We start from the raw sequence: 6953 nt of genomic DNA, 5'->3' as shown, positions 1-6953 counted from the left end.
GTTTGAATTTGGGGGGAATTTGTGAGTGGACAGCCACAAGACAAAAAGGGAGAACATTCTCCAATCTATGTAGTTGCCAGAAAAAACTCTAGCAGAGAGAAGTGCAACTCCAAAATCTGTGCGAGTGCAGAGAATAGAAGTTAGACAGCAGCAGCCTGTAGGTACATGTATATTTTTTGTCAATAGAGAAAAGATAGCTCCTGCTTGTGTAGTCTGTCAGTTGAGAAGTGATTGCTCCTGATTATAAGAATCTCCAAGTGACCATTGATTTATAGTGAGCTCAGAGGAGCTCATTTTTTGTGTAGTTGAATGCAACTCATGATCACTACCTATATATTAGATCACAGTAGTTATATCTGAGTTTGTAGTTTGTATTTTGTAGTTTTCTCCAGTCATTTAATAGAAAGCAAATTTGTTGGTGTAATTATTTATTTATCTTGGATATAATTACACTTTACTTAAGTTTACTTAGGTACATGCATAACATTGTAGTTTGCATATGAGACACTTAGGGAGATGTCCGTACATTGGGAGTGTGTATGTAGGAGAATTTCCACCTTTTATGGTGTGATCTTGTTGTTACTTTATCATATCCACTTATTGTGGAGTGATAATTCCACCTTTGGTGGTGATCCACCTCATGTGGAATATTTTACTATTTCTCCTACCTACCCCTATCTACCCTTGCATCTCATTGAGCCACATGTCATCTTTATGTGCTCTCTTGTATCTTAGCCTTGCCTTTATAAGGAGGCTCTTGTATTGATCTAGTTGATCTCTTTTGCATTACTGATGAGAATACAGTTTATTCTTGTCACATATTTTATCTCTCTTGTCATTGTTCTATGTATTGGTCTCTTTGATCTTGATTGCTTCAAGCATAATCTCACATGGTATCAGAGTGGTTGGAGCACCATTGCATATCCTTTGGAGAGATTTTATTGTGTCTTTGAAGGAGGTCAAGAGGCAAATCTGAGGAGCAGCATCTTCCAACCGCCCCTCCGCCGGCCTTGGCTCCACTTCCAACACTCCTTTCCGTAGCCAGTGTTCTCTCAGGTCAGTCGAGACTTCCAACGATGCCTAGCTTTCTCTCCAACTCCCGCTACTTTATGTCACCTTCTGATTTGTCACTTTCATCCTTTCATGGCAGCTACCTACGACCGACGACATCAAATTCTCAACCACTTCCTCTCCGTCGGTGACTGTGACCCCTTTTCCATGTACAGCATCACATTCACCCATTCATCCAAGAACACTGAGAGGGGGGGTGAATCAGTGTTCAGTCGATATGAATAGTTTTTATCCTTTTATACGATACACATATATATCGGTAACAAATAAACATATAACAAGGAGCAAATAAACCATCCACATAAATGAACACCATAACACATAGAATTTATACGTGGAAAACCTCAAAGAGGAAAAACCACGGTGGGATTTGTGACCCACAATATCAGTTCACTGGCCATATGAAAAGATATTACATATAATAGGGGCCTGCACATGCAGGAAGGCACACTGCCTAGAGCATACTGCTCATCACTAAAGAGCCTCACTGACTACAAGCTTTCTGCTAAATTAAATTACTAAAAATGAACTCAAGAATGCATCTTCTATGCCAAATAGAGTTCTGATTCTGGCTCTGCTCTGTACCAGTTCATAAACCCTGAACTAATACTGGTATCTCTTCTCCTCCAAGAATGCTTTCTAAGCTATCTATAGATCATTGTATGATATAACATTCGCATACAAAATGATCTTCATACATATATTTTGCATTATACAGTTTTTCTATATTCTCCTATATCCACACTTTTCGTATATATCAAAATAACCTAGCAGACTAACCTATATACCCATTACTAATAATATGCCTTATGTCGACTTACAATATATTTACAAAAGATATTCAATATCAGCCTTGACAATAATTACAAAATGATTCATTAAGTAAATCCTCCTTTATGTCGGCTTCCAATGAAGTATTGATGTCTGTGTCGGTGCCGATGTAGCCCTGAATGCTCCAAAGTTGGTATATGCCTCCTAGTGCAGGTATATGACTTCCATCTGATCCTGTTGCCATCAATGACAACAAAATGAATCCAATGAGTGTCAATTGCCAACATTATTTTACTTGGAAAATTGATGCATGGAGTAAACTAATCGAAAAAGGATTAACTCATTACTTTGATGGAACTATTGTTGCTCCCACTGATCCTAAGGTTGATCCCAGTTGTCACTTGGATTGGCTCACTAAGAACATCATGGAAATTGGTACCTTAATAAAATATGTATCAAAGGATCTCATCTTTTATATTGAAAAAATTACTTTAATTAAGGATGCTTGGCAAAAGTTTCAAGACTTGTATGGTCAAGTTGATGAGATTAGGGGATATAAAATTGAGAGTGATCTCACCATGTTAGATCCCAAGAACTTTGATACAATACAAGATTATGTCACTAAAGCAAATGAGTTAAGGGCATAACTCAAAGATTGTGCCTTTGATAAAAAGGATACTCAATTGATCTACAATTTGATGGGCAAGCTTCCACAAGAATATGCAGCATTTGTTTCTAGTTTCCAAACCCATAGGATGATAATGGGTTCAAGCTACAAAATGTCTACATTTGATGCTTTCGCAGACATGTTGATGATGGAACAAACTAATTTGATAAGCATGGGCATTCTTAAGACTTCTAAGTCTCAAGCATACGTGGAAACTCAAGGAAACAAAGGAAATCAAGGAAAGGACAACTCAAACAAGAAGAAAGGGCAATCAAAGCCTAAGGAAAAAACACCACCTTGTCCACAAAAAGGAGATTCATCATCTTCCAAGAAGGAAAATTCACCAAAGAAGGAGAGACCAACTCATGCCTATTGTAAAAAGGTTGGTCATGAGGAGCGTCATTGTCATTCTAAGAATATTGATGAGCTCCTCCGTATCCTCAAAAAGAACAACATCAATTTGCTTAATGCCTACAAGAAGGAGGATTCGTCACCTTCCACTTCCTCACAATCAAAGGGGAAAGGGAAAACATTTATGGAAGCAAAAAATGGGAAGACTCACTCTTTTGGGACAATAAAAGGACAAGCTCCTTGTGCTACTACAAGTCATGATTCAGGGAGATGGCTTCTAGATTCAGGAGCATCTCATCAAAAGGCATCTTCACAGTCTAAGTTCTCTTCATTTGAGCCTTGCACCCTGCCACAGATTTTGATGGGCAATCATACATACATGGATGTGATTGGGAAAGGATCTATTGCCATTGGGGATAACTCCTTCAATGATGTGTTGTGTGTACCCTATTTGACAAACAATATTCTTTCCATCTATGAAATCACACATGGGGCAACAAAGAAAATTGTGGAGTTCACACCTAAGTCAGTTATCATTAGAGACTTGGAGAGTAGTGCTATCATTGTGACTAGGGTTGTGGATCATGCATCTCAGTTATATTCCTTTTTAGATTTTGTTCTTATTGATGAGGATGATTTTACATATGATGTTCACACTTCTTGTGATGATTCAGATTTTGAGAACTTTGGGTACTTGAACTTGGGGATTATCACATGTGACCCCATTCTTGAGCCTTGCATTTCATCTCATCCTCTTGATATCACATCACCTATTGCACCTGATGATGCGACAGTTTTGCCTTCTTGTGATTCAGTGTTGCAGGATGTATCTTGTCTTCTAGCTTGAGTTTCTTGGGATGACTACTTGACAGACATTGCAGGTTTGTTTGTGGAATCCTACATTGCATATTTAGGAGACATCATTGATGATATTCATCTTCTCTTTCATGAAGATGATCCTTCTTCGATTGTTGCGAGGGAACAATTTGACCCTCTTGTTCATTCTCTACATGATCATTCTTTCGAGGTTGACATGATTGTGGAATCTTATGTATAGCAATTGGAGGTCCCTTTATCCTTAGAGGAGACATGTGAGTCTTTGGATCTTGTTCTATATTCATCTCCACTAGATATTGGAGTGCCTTTTTCAGCAGTGTGGATTAGTACACCACCTTTGGAGGGGGTAACTTTCAGCATCGACATGGAGACACTTGAGCAATTTCCGGAGACTTCATACATCGTGAGTTTTTTTCCCTAAATCTTCCCTTCATGATGGGGAAGACTTCATGGATACACCTTTGGTTTTGTTTCTTCCCAAAGGGAGGAACGTTGTTCGACGTTCATAGATCAATTTCTTCATTCATTTTTGAGCTTCTACCATTGGTACATATTCTACATTGACGGGGGGCTTCATGGCTTCTCTTCTTCTTCTTCTCTCATATGGGGGGGACTTTTTCCTCACATGGGGTTTTGTCCTTCATATGATTCTTTGAGATATCTTTGTATAGTTTTCATCTCTCTTTTGGGGAGGGGGGGGCGTGGGGTTTCATATTGGGTTTTTCTCTCTTTCCCTGCTTTATGGAAGATTTCATTGCATTTGTACATGGGTACCTACCATGGCCTTGTAGTCGGGACACATCTTGCAATGCTTATTTGCATTGTAGACTTAAGTACATTCCCTTAAGCTGCACTTAAGGGGGGGGGGGGTGGGCAGGGGGGGCGGGTTGGTGTAATTATTTACTCATATTGGATATAATTACACTTTACTTAATTTTTACATATGAGACACTTAGGGAGATGTGCATACATTGGGAGTGTGTATGTAGGAGAATTTCCACCTTTTATGGTGTGATCTTATTGTTACTTTATCATATCCACTTATTGTGGAGTGATAATTCCACCTTCGGTGGGTGATCCACCTCATGTGAAATATTTTACTATTTCTCCTACCTACCCTTGCATCTCATTGAGCCACATGTCATCTTTGTGTGCTCTCTTGTCTCTTAGCCTTACCTTTATAAGCAAGCTCTTGTATTGATCCAGTTGATCTCTTTTGCATTATTGATAAGAATACAGTTTATTCTTGTCGCATATTTTATCTCTCTTATCATTGTGCTATCTATTGGTTTCTTTGATCTTGGTTGCTTCAATCATAATCTCAGAAAATCAAATTTTCATGTCTCCTACCATTGTTTTATTGGATTTGCATTTCCAGCCCCCTGTGTTTGAATATTTGACATTAACTTTTAGTGTAATGGAAATTCACTGTCAAAAGAAATCTCTGTAATTTTTAACATGGCATTCCATCATCTTTGTCTTGGGAGACTATGTAAGGAAACAATCGTGTATCTTAAGTTGAAACTCGTCCCAATGTACTGAATTCAAGATTTCACAAACAGTTCCCAGCGTGCAATTTCATTTATAATACATGTTGATGCTCTGCAAAAAGGGGTGGTTAGGATATTGTCAAGACAAACACAAAACAACAAGCAAAAAACAAGTGTTAGTGTTAGAAATTACAAATCAAACACAATCCTAAGCAAGAATATCAAGAGAGACACAACACATAAAATAGAAAGCTTGATAAATCTAAGAAATGCAACAAGGCATCTCAAAATGCCCTCCACCATGCTTGTAGCTACTCCTCCCTTGTTCCTCTCCTCTCCAAGTTCCCAAATGAGTGTAGCTCTCAATAGCCTTTTGCACTATTCTAGATGCCTTATGGAGGTTCAAGATTGTAAAATGGATGATTATGAGAATGCAAGTGTGAACATGCTAAAACAAGATATTATCTAATTATCTAATGTTAATTTTAGCTCAAAATCACAAATGTGGATGAGTATGCTAAATGCTCTCTAAATTTCACTATAAATTAGATGCATACAAGATTTCAGCATCATAGATGTGCTTGAGAATGCTTTAGGATTTGAAAATGAGGAATGTGAGCTCTATTTATAGGTAAAATGGAGCAATGGAGGGTTGAGATTGAGTATTCTCATCAAGGGTCAGGATTGAGGGGTTTATGATCCATGTGAGTGCTTTCAATCCAATCCCAGGATGACAAATGTCAACAAGAGATAGCTTGAGAGGAGAGGGAATAAGAATTACGTGCTTGACATGACTTGAGGATTAACTTGGGAGGTAAATTTAATGTTGAGTTGAAAGAATAAAGCCATTATCCAATAAATAATGTCTTTATCCAATGGATAAACTCTTGTGCAAGAGATAGTGAGGATAACCATGGTCAAAGCAATAAATGCTTGAAGAGACCCATGAGTCAAATGGAGGTTGAGTTAGAGGTAAAGTCTCTAACCATGGGGGTGAGTTGAGTTGACCATAAATGGTTATGTAAGAGCCATTAATTGTCATGTAAGAGCCATTAGTGGTTTGGAAGACTTTAGAGGTTAGCTTGTTGAACACATAAAGCATTAAATTATTTTCAAAGACTTTAGAGTCTTTGAGAAGTGACCTCAAGTTGCTTAGGAATGTGACAATAATTAGGGGATGGATTAGGCTAATTAGGAATGATTAGAAAGTGGTTAGAAGGGTCTAGACGGGGATTTAGGATTGCAAGTGGGTTTGGTGGATGAGGGAAAATAGGATTTAAATAAAAATAAAATTAATTTATTTCAATTATGGTTGCAACTTGCATTTGTAGGAGAATGCAAGTGGGGGGGGGGGTTAATGATTTAAATAAATGTTTTATTTATTTATTTAAAAGAGGAAAGGGGATTATATTAAATAAATAGGATTTATTCATTTAATTGATTGTGAATTTGGTTTAATGAATTAATTGAAATAAATTCAATAATTTATTTAATTAATAAGAGAATGGTTGAGGAGGAATTAATTAAATGGTAATTTAATTAACTGTTGGCTAGTGGTTTTATTAATCAAATAAATAGTAAATATTTATTTAATTAAATGGACACATTTATGTGACTACATTTGCCCCTCTTTGAGACGTTGCGGATTATCGCATCATTTCAAAGAAAGAAAAATAAGTGTGAAGAAATATGCCCCATAAATGTTAATTTAATGGGTGGTATGCCCCCTTGAAAGATGGGCCAAAAAATTTTGAAAATAGGGCGAT

The sequence above is a fragment of the Cryptomeria japonica genome, chromosome 10 (genome assembly GCF_030272615.1).
Source record: "Cryptomeria japonica chromosome 10, Sugi_1.0, whole genome shotgun sequence".
Lineage (NCBI taxonomy): Eukaryota > Viridiplantae > Streptophyta > Pinopsida > Cupressales > Cupressaceae > Cryptomeria > Cryptomeria japonica.
This window is presented reverse-complemented; position numbering follows the sequence as displayed.